This window comes from Nelumbo lutea, chromosome 3, assembly GCF_056320005.1.
Source record: "Nelumbo lutea isolate HS-2025 chromosome 3, American lotus-T2T, whole genome shotgun sequence".
Lineage (NCBI taxonomy): Eukaryota > Viridiplantae > Streptophyta > Magnoliopsida > Proteales > Nelumbonaceae > Nelumbo > Nelumbo lutea.
The window spans coordinates 84,070,242-84,085,197 of record NC_142686.1 but is presented as its reverse complement, the minus strand read 5'-3'; the positions used below and the strand labels follow the sequence as shown (position 1 = coordinate 84,085,197).

The window sequence follows — 14,956 nt, the reverse complement described above, 5'->3', positions numbered from 1 at the left end:
CCCAGCCAAACCCTCTTCTAGCTAATAACATGTGGAATTTGATTGGTTGAGTAGGAAAGTACAACCCGGACGTCACACATGTTTGGTCAAATCCAAGTGATTTATACAGAACGCAGAAGACGGCCTGTGTTATCTTGGCTTTGCACTTTGCTAGGACACTGGACACCCTCACCCACCATCGCGACTCTTCTCGTTCTCGGTATGTTGCTTGTCTTTGTTCAGCCGAAACAACACCAGACTCTCGTCTTCTTTGCATCGTTGCTATCGTCTCTCCTCTTATTAGGGTCAGGAGATGCAGTAGCAGCAAAACTGGTAAAGCCTGGTTGCGAAGATAGATGTGGGAACGTGAGCATTCCCTACCCATTTGGCATGGGGAGTGGTTGTTTCATGGACGAGCCGTTCGAGATCATATGCAACAGCTCTGCTTTTAACCCCCCGAGACCCTTCCTGGCAGCTCACACTTCCAAAGAGGTTATTGAAGTGTCACTGGAACAACACTATGTGCGTATCTTTCGTACTTTTGTAACTAAAAACTGTTACGATAGTCATTCTGGGCAAGGTTCCATTTATTCCTCACATAGTAGCAACTATACGCCTTTTACCTTCTCCGCCACTCTCAACAAGTTCATTGCCATCGGCTGTGATATCCTTGCCTACATCTCTGCCGATGATAGTGAGAACTACACGGCCGGATGTGTCTCTCTTTGCCCAACCACCATTCCTGATGTCAACTCTTCCTCTTCTTCCTGTTCTGGCTTGGGTTGCTGTCGGACTTCTATCCCCAAGGGAATCTATTTTTACAACTTGCATATCCATAGCATCAACACCAATGAGAGGACTTGGTCCTCCGAAAACTGCAGCGTAGCTTTCCTGGCAGCCCAAGATTTCTCTGATTTCAACAAATTCCTTTCCATCGATAAAAAAGAGCTCCACAATAAAAAATATCCAGTGGTTCTGGACTGGGGGGTAGGGAACGGCACATGTGAAGAATCTCGAAAAAGTAAAAACTCTTCCACTTATGCATGTGGTGATGCCAATACTTACTGTATTGACTCCGATAGTGGCTCAGGGTACAACTGCTATTGCTCTCAGGGCTTTCATGGAAACCCCTACTTGCCTTCTGGATGTCAAGGTACTCGTTAACTTCTTCTTCTTCTTCTTTTATATCCTTGTATATATATATATATATATATGGTTCTGACTTTCTGTGATTGAAAACAGATATTGACGAGTGTAAAGACCCAAACATCAAAAGGAACTGCCATTCGGCAGCTACTTGCATTAACACAGAAGGAAGCTATTATTGTGCTTGCCCAAGTGGTTACCATGGAGACGGAATCAAACTAGGAAAAGGTTGCTTACCAGTACCAGACAAACGAAGTCTTCCCTTGGCCGTGGTGGTTCCTCTAGGTAAATTATATAAAATTACAAATTAGTGTACGATTCGTGCATGATTCTTCCAACATTAATTAATGACCTCTGTCAGGTAATCCTATAAATATAGAGTTTGTATGATATTGTCGAATTGCCTCCAGAGACTATGTTTTTCTTTTAGTCTGGGAACCCATAAGCACTTAAATTTCCCATTAACCTCTATCAAGTTGATCAGTAGCTCTTACTATTATCAAGTTTGTTCCAACTGTCAAAACATGAAGGTTAAGGTTCTATTCCCACATTAGCCAAAAACCACCCAACAAGCCTGATACCTCCACACAATAATAATGGTTCCAGCAAGAAAGATAAAATCTGCCTTGCCTTGTGCACGAGAGGAGCTTAGATATATAGGTGTTGAACAGCCTGGGTGCCCCCCCCCCCCCCACACCCTCCATCCCTTTGGCACTTCCAAGCTAAGATTTTCATGATTGGTGGGTAGGGGCAGAGCCCCCTAATCTATTTAGGTTTTGGCCTTTTTCATAAAAAATTCCTGACTCCACCCTTGGTGGGGGGCATGCTTAGGGTACGCCTCCTCCACCCATGATTTTTGGTCAACATATTTGAATTGTGACAATATGATCTTGTCACCATGACCGCATCCTGTAGCTTTTAAAGTTTATCTTTAGGTTCCTCGGGTTCCCTTGCTTCGTTGTCTTGTTTTCTACTACTCCTTTTACAAGGAATGAGAGTTTCTTCAACACTGGTGTCTACTTCCATGGCAAAGGTCATGAGGAGTGATAGAATCTCCCTCGAGTATTGAAATTCATGAGTTAGCATAGGTAATAGTGGGAGAGAAAAGAAACTTACCTGATTTGGCAAGTTCCCATCCGAGGGTACCAGGGAGTGACCTGCTATTTATTAATTGCTCATAGAATGTGCTTACATTGTTGTGCTTACTACGTACATCGGGACTCGTTCGAGTTTCTTTCGTTGTAATTCTTAGTTTCATTCCATTCCGCAGGAACATGAATGGTCGTAGATTGAACCTCATTCACATTATCATTCATATCAGGAGATGGAGTCATAACGAACATAGTAGAATTAATAAAGGGGTGGAACCGTACTTGCTTGATTTGGTGTGCTCATGTTTGAGGTCACCAGAGTGGGACTTATCATCCTATTTAGGTTAGATAGAGTTGGGTGCATGTTCGATGTTAGAGAATAAAACCTATTTGTTGAAGATTTTGCCCTCCAATGATATTGTAACACATGGCACCTAAGAAAAAATAGGTGACATCTGAAACTACTTTGGAAACAATTTGTCTTAGCTAAGTTGATGGTGTCCCACCTGGCGGCCCGGGCGCGGCTTGGCACAGGCGCGACCTGGCACAAATGCAATCTATCACAGGCACGAGCTGGCACAGGCGCGACCTGGCACGGGCACGACCTAGCACAGGCGCGACCAAGCATAGGCACGACCTGGCATAGGCGCGACCTAGCACAAGTACGAGTTGGCAACCTGGCCCAGGCACTAACTTGGCGACTTACAAGACGTGCTCGCCGACGAATTCGACATGCATATCCTAACACTCCCACGATCCTTGGAAGTTGGCCCACGTGCCGAACGATCCGGAGGGTGGTCAATGTGCATGGTGGTTACCTCTAGGAATCTCGGATATGGTGCGTGAAGCCCATGCCAAACAATGCCTATATAAAGGCACCAACCCTAAGAGCAAGAGGGTGAGAGGGCAAGTAAGTAAATTCTAGTTCTCATACTTTGTGATTTTTAGCTCGCAGTCTACTATGAGAGTATTGACTTAAGCATTGTAGCGACCTTGCCAGGTTAGCCACCCCGGGTTCTCCGTCATTTGGTTCCTTATAGGTCTCTAAAGAGCAAGGAAGCTCGTCAATCCAGCTCACCACCAAGCAGCTCAGCAAGGTAGTTCGCCACCAGGCAGTTCACCACAAGGGAGCTCACCACCAGGCAGTTCGCCACTAGGTAGCTCGCCACCAGACAACTCACCACTAGGGAGCTCCACTTCAGCCTCCGAGTCACAGGCCACTTGGGAGCATACGTCACTGATGAGGTACTTAGCCAAAGAATTTGATGCATCACGAAAAAATTGATACATGATCAGGAACGGTTACATCATTTGGCGTCGTCTGTGGGAAACGCTACAAAAAGCTAAGTTCTCATACTCTAAAAGGCTAAGTCCTCACTTTTTAGAAACTAAAGCTCTCACTTTATAGCTTCCATTTTTTATGAACTCAAAGACTATGCAGGGAGCTAACAAACTAAGCAACTCTACCAACTTTACTTTCGATTCAGATAAAACCTCATCAGTCCTCTTCCTGAGGTCCCCTCTACAAAGATGTACTCTTCGTGGCTTCCGTGGGAGTTAGCGGCCAACAGACTACATGGGCGCCATTTCTGGTCGAGCCTTCCAAGGCTCCTGTGTGAGCTGGCAACCCAAAGTTAGTAGTGTTGACCCCTAAGGTCGAGCTCCTAGTAGCTTCTTGTAGGAGTGGGTGACCAGCATTGTGAGGCTGATGTAGCACAATCATAGTTCTAAGGCACCCACCCGGCGGCTAGCGGCCTGGCCAGGCGCGGACTAACGAACTGATAAGAGGCTGCCTCGTCACAAGACCCAGTTGCCTCTTCGACATGGGAAAAGTAAAGGAGAGTGGACTACGAGTCGCTCCCAGAGCTTAAGGAATAAAATATCACATAAGATCCAGTCGTCTCTTCGGCATGGGAAAAATCAAATACCAAGGAGAGTGAACTATGAGTCGCTCCCAGAGCCTAAGGAATTGAATCGACGCTTATGAGCTCATCGAATTATTCATTCCGAGCCAAAAGGAGAAATCTACTCCCTTCATCAAGTTACTTTTGGCTCGGGAGTGGGGGGCAAATGATGAGGGCGGATTTGGCCCTCCAATGATATTGTGACACATGGCACCTAAGAAACAACTAGGTGACACCCGGAACCGCTTTGGAAACAACTTGCCTTAGCCAAGTTGATGGTGTCCTACCTGGCTACCCGGGCGCGGCCTGGCACAAGCGTGACTTGGCATGGGCGCGACCTGGCATAGGAACGAGCTGGCACAGGCGCAACCTGGCACAGGCACGACTTGGCACAGGCGCGACCTGGCACAAGCACGAGCTAGCAACCTGGCCTAGGTACCAACTTGGCGACTTACAAGACGTGCTCGCCAACGAATTCGGCGTGCATATCCTAACACTTCCACGATCCTTGGAAGTTGGCCCATGTGTCGAACGATCCGGAGGATGGTCAATGTGCATGGCGGTTACCTCCAGGAATCTCAAACCACTTAGACGACCTCGTAGAAATCTCCAATATGGTGCATGAAGCCCATGCCAAACAATGCCTATATAAAGGCACCAACCCCAAGACCAAGGGGGCAAGAAGGCAAGTAAGTAAATTCTAGCTCTCATACTTTATGATTTTTAGCTCGCGGTCTACTATGAGAGAGTACTGACTTAAGCATCGGAGCGACCTCGCGGGTTAGCCACCCTAGGTCCTTTGACATTTGGTTCCTTGCAGGTCTCTAAAGAGCATGGAAGCTCGTCAATCCAGCTCACTACTAGGCAGTTCGCTCTTAGGCAGCTCGCCACCAAGCAGCTCATCAAGGTAGTTCGCCACCAGGCAGTTCACCACAGGGAGCTCACCACCAGGCAATTCGCCACTAGGTAGCTCGCCACTATGGAGCTCCACTTCAGCCTCTGAGTCACAAGCCACTTGGGAGCATATGTCACTGATGAGGTACTTAGCCAAAAAATTTGATACATCACGAAAAAATTGATACGTGACCAGGAATGGTTACATCACTATTCAAGGAGCTCACTTAACAGCTTAAGCTTTTAGGTTTAATGGTTCTTTGAGATGGTATCAGAGCCACTTTGACCAAGTGGTCTAGTGTTTGATTCTTATCACCCCCATTATAGTTAATTAAGTTTCAGCACAAGGTATGGATGGGCCTTTGTTGTTCATGCTTCAAGCCCAATGAGCTGGCTTTTGTGTGAAGAGGCATGTTAGAGAATAAAACCTATTCAATAACCTCATTTAACAGCTTAAGCTTTTTGGTTCAATGGTTCATTGAGAGCCACATCCTAGTCGAGTGCATTGTCTCGACCAATGTCCATAGGTTGGTTATGAATGTGTTGAACCGAAGCAATACCATTGGGATTAGAGCTTGAATTGTGTCCTCCTACCCCAATGGCTTTTCATGCTGATATTACCTTTGATATTGATACCAATTGGTAACCCAATTCCGGTTCATCAACACACATGACACCATATTTGTGTCATGTCTTCTCTCTTGAGCTCGCTAGTTAATGAGTTCTCCATTAGAGATCTTGGTGACTTGCATTATTTCTTGGGAATAGAGGTATTTTGTTCCTCTCAAGACTTGATTCTTTCTCAGTGCAAGTACATCTATGACTTGTTGAAATGCACCAATCTTGATGGTGTCAAACCAATCAGTTCTCCTCTTGCGCCTTCTTCCTCTCTCTCTCTCTCCTAGTCCAGTGGCAAGCCTCTAGTAAATCTTACTCCTTATTAGAGCTTAGTTGGTGCCCTACAATATATATATTGCTTTGATGCGACCTGATATATCCTTTGCTGTGAATCGTGTTTGCCAATACATGTAGTGCTCCACTGACAACCATCTTGTTGCAACAAAATGCATTGTTTGATATTTGAAACATACCTTGGATGATGGTTTGCTGTTTAAACCTTGCAAATACATCCCTCTCATTGCCCATACAGAAGCCAATTGGGTTGGGTGCCCAGATGATCGACACTCAGCTGGTGGCTATGCTATTTATCTGGGCCCACACCTTGTTTCTTGGTGTTCTCATAAGCAGCATACCATTGCTCCCTCTAGTATAGAATCCGAGTTCAGGTCCCTTACAAATACTACAGCTGAGTTGATTTGGTTGCAGCCACTCTAAATAGAGCTTGGCTTTTCTCTTAAAGTACTTCCGGTGTTGTTTTGTGACAATGTTGGTGCTACGTACTTGGCTGTGAACCCCATCTATCATGCTCGCACCAAGCACCTATCCATTGATTACAACTTTGTACAAGAACGTATTGCTAGCAAGTGCTTACATGCTCAACATATTTGTCAATTGACTTATGTGTTTACGAAGGCTTTGTCCAACCCACGTTTCTCTTTTCTTCGATCCAAGCTCAATGTACTATTATCCACCCTGTTGAGCTTGTGAATGTCCAGATCAACAAGAATCCCACTTGGAGTCTACTCTTCGACAAAGATGGAGTTCTAGAGGTTGACTAGAATAGACTCTGAATAGATAACTTGCCCCTGTAACTAACCATCTCCTATTGTAACTATGATTCTTCATTTATAAATACATTTGCCACAAGTTGGTAGCAAGCTTTTTCCAATTTACAGTCAATTCTTGTCTTAGTGCTTTTTACATTGTTAAGAATTAATGATTTTAGTTATTAAAGAGCCTACTATATATAATATAGAATATACACATATGATACATTGTATATATGCATAATCTAATTAAACATATATCCTTACATTTTGCTGTGAAACCTATTAAAAAACTAAAAGATTGACCAATCCAACTGGTTTGATTCAACATTGTTGTATTAGGGATTGAATTGAATTAACCTTGCTTATCCTAATAAAAAGCCCAAACCTTATCTTGGAGATGCAAGTCTTTGGATGGGCCTTAAGTTGGTTCTTGTTCATATCCAACCAAGGAAGTTGTACCCCTGGATATTCAAAGCTTTTGATCTTTCTTTCTTTTTTTTTTTTTTTTAAAAATAAAGCAAGCCCATTTTCCAGGTCAGGCAAAGTTGTGGGAAGGAACTATCCGTAAATGTAGACTAGGATGAAGTGCCCATTCCACTCTTATGGAAATCATACATTTTTGGGTTGATTAGTACTGGTATAGTTAGCTGAAATTTATTAGAATAAGAATGGAGTGATTGTAAAATAATTCATGTAAATGCAATACCGAAAGGGGAAATAAATATTAATTGCTCTTTGGTTTTGGTGTGTATACTCATATTAGTTACATCAACTTACCTTTAATTTGCAGGTATTGGAATAGCAATGGTTTTGATAACCTTGTTTGGTTTTGGACTATGGGGATATGCCATAGTTAAGAAAAGAAAACAAATAAAACTTAAACAGAAGTACTTCAAGAAAAATGGTGGCCTATTATTAGAACGTCAAATCACCTCTTGTGAAGGCAGTGCTAGGGTTGAGAGTACCAAAATCTTTGTTGAAGAAGAACTGGAAAGAGCAACAGATAACTTCAATGAGAATCGAATCCTTGGAAAAGGTGGTTTTGGTACAGTTTATAAAGGGATGCTATCAGATGGAAAGATAGTAGCCATCAAGAAGTCCAACGAAGTGGACGAAAACCAAGTGAATCAATTCATTAATGAACTTATGATTCTTTCACAGATCAACCATAGAAACATAGTGAAGTTGTTGGGCTGTTGTCTAGAAACAGAAGTTCCTTTGCTTGTATATGAGTTTATATCAAATGGAACCCTTTCCAACCTTCTTCATGATGAAGACTATTTGCCATCGCTTTCTTGGGAAATGCGCTTAAGAATTGCCGTGCAAATTGCAGGAGCACTTGCTTATTTGCATTCTGCAGCTTCCATCCCAATCTTTCATAGGGATATAAAACCCAGTAACATTCTCATGGATGAAAAGTATAATCCTAAAGTATCTGACTTTGGGATATCAAGATCAGTTCCCATTGATAAAACTCACTTGACTACAGCAGTGCAAGGGACCTTCGGGTATTTGGACCCAGAGCATCTTCATTCAGGAATATTCACAGAAAAGAGTGATGTTTATAGCTTTGGAGTAGTTCTTGTTGAGCTCTTAACTGGGAAAAAGGCGATCGATTCTTCGAGACCTAATGAGGCAAAAAGTCTAACTATGCAGTTTACATCTTTGATGAAAGAGAACCGTTTATTCGACATTTTGGAAACTCAAGTGGTGAAAGAAGCAAAGGAAGATGAGCTTCTGATTGTTGCCAGGGTTGCAAAGAGATGCTTAAAATTAAATGGAAAGAAAAGGCCAACCATGAAAGAAGTTGCAGCAGATCTTGAGAGAATAATAAGATCTCATGAACCTTCACTCGAAGAGGATATGTGGTTGGAAAAAGGAATTTCATGCCACTACACCAATAATCTGACGGCGATAGACACTACTTATGGAAGTACTATTTCAACAACCAATGGCAAACATGAGGGCATTTCATCTTCATTGCTTTAATTGGTTTAAGCCTTTGATGAAGACTTAAAATGGTAATTAATTTTTCTTCTCAAGGCTTTAATTATCCAATAAATGGAAAGGTTTAGCCCAACTATGATTTCTAATTTGCAATTGAATAATTTGTACTCCTGAATTTGCATCTTTGAACGCATGTGGATAAAATGGAAATGTGTTTTATTTAGTTAGTTGTTTGCTCTAGAAAAAGAAAAGAAAGACCAGTTGTATATTTAGCATAGAGCTTAGACATGATACTGGAACCAAGCAGCCCGCATTATTGGTAGCCTATAAGGTGGGTTTTCATCCAGATTCATAAGGGTTTTGATTTATCAAAGCCTCTCCAATATCATGTCGTTCTGGCACCATAGGTTTTTCTATCTAGATAATTACAGTGGTGATTATCAAATTGTCAATAAAAAAAGGTTCGAATATGATATGGTAAAGATATGATATTTAAAAACAACTGACCAATAAATTGGAATCATAAACCTGATAGCGAATAAGATGTTATTTATCAAAATTCATGGGTGATTTTTGATTGGTCAAAACTCTTTCCATACCATATCTTTTTGGCATCAGATTTAAAATGTTGCAATTAGGCGTATAACTTTGATGGATTGGGGTTAGGTTTTGTGAAATTTTGAAAGAACCCAGCCCAAAAACCCAAATTTTGATTACGGTACGTGACGTGCATTCCTCTTTTATTCTCAACGTCCATTTCTGCATTGTACGCGTTCGTCTCTTCACGACCAGAAACAAAACCCAAAGGACAGGATTCCGAATCCGATTCTTATTCCTATCCGCCCAAACGTATCGGTTAACATTATTTTGATACTTCCAATCTGCACTGGCCAAATTTTAAGGCCTGGGATCCCGCAGAAAATTACAATGGAACAAAGAACCCGAATCCGTGAAACATGGGCGAAAACCGATACGGTTCACGTATTGCCGGCCGCATCGCATTACGTATGGTAAATGTACCAACAGAATTGCCCCGACTTTTAATGTGAAGTATAAACAATTTTGGTAGTGAAGGAATAGGGGTATTTTGGTCTTACACTGAAAAGAAAAACAATTCCATGTAACTGTAACCAGCCAATAGCCATGATAATATGACAGGACATGACGGTCTCGAGGCCACCCAGGAACTTGCCGCCAATGAAAACCGCCGGGAGGGGCTGCTGGACGTCGCTAACCAGCTGGAACAGCACGGTCTGCATCTCTCTCCCACCTTTCTCATCGTCGAGCTCGACGATGGTGGGTCCCACGCCGAGGCCGAACAGTAGACGCTTCACTACATGGCACATGCAGCACCCGCTCAAGCTGAAGACCACCACCGTGTTCCCTGAGGCCAGCCTCCTCACCCTCTCGTAACTCGCCACCCAGCTCCATCGGCACTACCTCCTCGTCACTCCCACTTCCCTCCATCGCTATATGGCCTCCTTCATAAATTGCATACTTCACTCTTCTTTTCACCTTCTAGAATGTTGGAAAATGGGGTCATTATAACTTTGGAGAAGAAGCTTTGAGGTGCGTTTGAAGACACTATCTTTAGAACGTTATTCGCCCCCACTCGGTTTTACTGAGTTTGCTGTTGGGTTACAGGCAAATCCGTTCACAGGATGCAACAGAGCCTTGGGCGAGAATCAACAACCAACAAAGTTGTAGCAGACCGGAATGAGAGAGAGAGAAAGTGGATTTCGAAAAAGTGTGTTTTGAAGTCTGATTCCAATATGGGACAAGTTCAAAACTAGATTTTGTAAGAGAAAAGCTAATTTTTCAATCAAGTATATAGGTGCAATTTCTCATGTAATTGACTAATCAAACCCATTGAATTTAATCTCTTATGAGATTAAAATCCAACATAGAAACTTCTCGAACTACGAAATGTCTCATCGTCTGCTCTGCAAGTGAACGAGTGAGAAAGAGGAATGGAGAGATAACTCGCTTTAATGCAGCTTACGGAAGAGAACAACAATACAGTAACGATTGACTTCTAGGATTAGATGATGTTGCGGTAGGCTCAAAAATAAGAGAAGACACAGTACAAATTAATGCTTCGTCATGTTCCTCTTCAAGGATCGAAGCCAGAAAGCCAACTCAGTAATCTCTTTTGGAGTTCAGGACTTCTGGGTATGGATCTGTTTTTAAGTACTTTGAAAGCCTTCCAGGGCTTGATGCAAAAAGATAACAGAGGACAGGAGTTTCTTCCGGGTATTTGTATATATTGAAGTGATTTGAAGAAGTTTGAGAGGAGGAGGATTGAGAAAGAGAGGATCTATCATCAATGGTTATAGGCTTTGACAATTAAAAAATGTAAGAAAAAGTAAGAAACCGATAATTAAAGAAAGGAAATTAGAGACAAAGCAGAGAAGATATCAGACCTGTTAGGGTTTCTGGACCCCGGAATCTCTGATGGATTGAGCTCTTCTTCTACGGTACTGCTCCCTGTTGGAGGTGATCTGGCTTCCAGTCGGACGGCGGACTAGGTTGATCTACAAGAGAAGGATCAGAGAACCCGGGGTTGTAGCCTGGCGAGGTCGCTCTGATGCTTAAGTTAGTAGACTGTTGCGAGCTGAAATAGCTTAAGAGTGTAGAGAGCAAGAAAGCAGAGAAATCACGCGTACCTTATGCCCTCGGGGTTGAAGACTTTATATAACTGAGTCCTTGTGGGTTTTGTGGATTGGTTCCGGGATCTTCACCACGATGAGATCCGTTTCTGTTTTAATTGGGGGATAATGCTATCAACTGATAAGACTTATCAATCCCGCTCGACTAGGCGGGGAGGAGATAATGCTACCTGTTACAAGGCTTGATCCTGTAAGGTTCGAGGGCAATTGGAGGGATTTCCGGGATCATGATGTAGTGATCCAAGTTGGTATCCCCGAGCTAGTGCTTCTTAGTACCGAACTAGATTGAATGCCAAAGTGCCTTGGGGCTGAGGTGATCCTGTTGCGACCTTGTACCGAGGCGACTTCGTACCGAGACAACCTCGTCCCAAAGTGACCTTGTCCCGAGGTGACCCATACCGGGGTAGTTGAATATCCGAGCTCGATCTTTTGTGAACTTGGCATGTTAGGCTGAGCTGTCATCTCTTGGTCAGGTCGTGTCCACGTGTCCCCTCTCTACTAGGTCGGGCCAAATCACCCTTCATCAGTTTCCATGCACTCGCCAAGCCAAGGGTCCCGACCTGCTGCGAGGAGTTCATGACGAGCCAAGTGGATTTGGCCCGAGGGCTAGGCGGCTTGATGAACAAATCATCAATAGGCCCTGTTCAGCCACCTGGCTCAACTAGGAACAACCCAGAGTCTATGCCAGATGTCACGCGATCTATAAACTCCGCGGACGTCAAAAAACGTGCTAAACCGATTTCGTCCTCGGGCATCGTGCAATCGGTTTTCATGAAAGTTGTTGGATCGAGCAAGTCTCAACCGTTGATTGCTTCGCGATGAAATATAAATAGGGTGACATGGGACCCTTCTTCCTCACCAAAAAATTCTATGATTGAGCTCTCTTGAGGTCGCATCAGAGTCCTTTAGCTCGCTTCTTCCTTCTTTGTGTTCCGAGGCCGTTCACTTTTTTTGGTGAGTTCGTCTTTTCTTAGTTCATTCTCCTTTCTTGTAACTGTATCAATTATGTCTAGTGCTAGTATAGATAGGCTCCTTGATAACTCTAGCAAGCTTGAGGGTGCCGAGGTGCAGTGCTCATCTCCTACTAGCGAGGTCTGCTCCTCGTTAGGTATCCCACCCCTTTGCTCTTTAGATGAAACTTCTTTACCCGAAGTTGGGCCATCTCGGCCTGAGGAGCCTGAAGCTCGGGGGGAGGGACCGACCTCTAGGGAGGAGGTCCCAACTTCTTCTCGAGGTCGGGATCCAAATGACTTTGGGCCTTCTACCATGACCTCAGATAGGCTGTTGTCCTTGGTATCTCGCTACTGCCTTCTTAACAACTTAGATTTTAGCATTCCTTTAGGTCAATACCCCTGGGCTCACGATCACCACGAGGTCGCGGTTTTCAAAGAGCAGGTCATAGCCAGGCTGTGCTTCCCGCTCCACCCATTTATCATAGAAATAATTAAGTTTTTTGACATCACCATCGACCAACTTCACCCAAACAAGATTTGGACTATAGTAGGTATCATCTCCCTATTCTACAAATACAACTGACCTCTATCTTTAGATGTCTTTAGCTCGATCTACTCAATCAAAAAGAACTCTGCTTGTCTATGTGGAGACATCCGATAGAGTTATTGCATCTCTCCTCGGCCTGAGTTTAAAATCATGTTCAATAACCCGAACAAAGTGCCGGCCTGAAAGAGGAGGTACTTTTTTGTTCGAAATCCTAAGGGATGGCCTTTCCCAACTCACTGAGCCTAGACGTGGAGACAAGGGCGGTTGTTAACTCTTGGAGGGACTTCGGCCTAGAGATGAGATATTTCTTGGTTGAGGAGAAGCTTGTGCGAGCTGGACTGAGCCCTCCTAGTAGGTTTTCACTTCAGTACTTACTCATTTAAAATTTTCTTTAGTTTGTGACTAACCTTTTCTTTTACTCTTACAGTAGCCATAATGGAGGTCGATGCTGAGAACCTTCTAAAGAGCTTCTAGAGAGGGAAGAAGAGGAAGGCCTCAAAGAAGGCTCGCCAGGAGGCCGGTCCTTCAGCCCCTATTCCGCTTGAGGTCGTTGCACCGGAGCCAATCTCTACTAAACTTCCGAAGGAGGAGGTCCATCCCCAGCCTCTCATTGTGCACCTCAACAAGGACTAGGACGAAGGCATTCCACCTCGTAACCCAGAGAACACTTCTGTGCTCGAGCCCCAACCCCTGAAGGAAAGTATCGTGACCCCTCGGCTTGAGCTGGTCAAGAGTAAGGGTGTTGTTTTCCTTACCGAGGTCCCGGAGTGGGCCAGCATGCCTACGAGTTAACTCAGAGGTCTGGCTGCTAGTTATTGCATGGTGGTGAGTACTTTTACTTTACACTTCGTTTCCTTATCTACCTTTAAGGGTACTTACCATTGTTTCCTTTGTTAGGTGAACTCCGCCATTCATTCGTTGGTTTACTAGTCCGAGATCCGCCTGAAGCAAGCTCGGGAGGCCGAAGAGAAGGCATGTAAACTCTATTGTGAGCTGGACATAGCTGGGGGTGAGATTCTTTGGGTTAAGAAGGGAGCCCTGAGCTAATAGAAGCTGATCCTGGCTTTGACTAAGGAGAAGGGGAAGCTTCAACGCGAGAACGAGAACCTTGAAGCAATGATCCAAGAGCGCACCAAAATCTTTGAGACAACCATTCAAGAGGCGCGAGCTAAAGAGAAGGAGCGCACCATCGAAAATTTCAAGAAGTCTCCGGAGTTCCACCACCTCCAGGTTGAATATGGATCGAGCTCGTATCGCTCTGGTTAGAAGTTGTGCAAATATCTAATGCGCCAGAAGTTTCCTGAACTGGACCTCAGGGTTGTTTCCATGTCTGACGTTACTCTTGAGGTGGCGAAGGCGGCAAACGAAGAGCCTGGCTCCTCCGAAGAGGAAAGAAATAATGAAATCTCAGAGGCTGGCCCGTCGTGTCAGGAGGACGTGGAGGAGGATCGTATGGAGAGTGACCTACCTAGCAGTCCTGATGCTTGATTTTTTCTTCTTTTCCTTAGACCCTTGCGATGTATACCTCTGGCCTCTGAGCTTGGGCGAAAGCCTCTCTTTTGTACTTAAAATCTTTACATGAATGAAATACAAACTTTTTTCTTGGCCTATCTTTGTGTAAATATATTCTAAGTGTAAATAACTCCCGAACTAGCAAACTACCATGTAGGAGTAGAAATATGTAGGTTACCCCGAACTATCGAGCTATTGAGCTGGACTACAAGTAGGGATAACCGAAATAAATTTTTCCAAGTATAAGTTACCCCGAATTGCCAAGCTAACTAGCTGGTACTAGGAGTAGGGCTAACCTTTGCATAATGTATGCCAAGGTGAGTAGATATTGTAGGGTATATACCCGACCTGTCTATGCACAGGCTACTCGGTAATGTTGGTCGTCACTTAGATGGGGTTCAACCTTTTATTATATGCCGAAGTGGGCTAGACATCGTAGGGTTTATACCCAAACTGTCTATGCCTTAGGCATGAGGATTGGTTTGCCTATGCCGAAGAGGCGACTAGGGCTTGTTCGCCCATGCCAAAGAGTTGATTGGGACTTGTTTTCCGATGCCGAAGAGGCGATTGAGACTTGTTTGCCCATGTCAAAGAGGCGACTAGGACTTGTCGTAATACTGATGTCTCATGTCAGCATGGCATCA

The 14,956-nt window shown here is 44.0% G+C and overlaps 1 pseudogene across 1 annotated transcript; it reads left to right on the top strand.

The window, feature by feature from the left end:
- Positions 1 to 201: 201 nt before the first annotated feature.
- On the top strand, positions 202 to 8,673 carry LOC148866145 (wall-associated receptor kinase 2 pseudogene; annotated as a pseudogene). Its single transcript, XR_016109591.1, has 3 exons — positions 202 to 1,132; positions 1,222 to 1,410; positions 7,475 to 8,673. The product of XR_016109591.1 is annotated as a wall-associated receptor kinase 2 pseudogene (transcript).
- Positions 8,674 to 14,956: the final 6,283 nt, after the last annotated feature.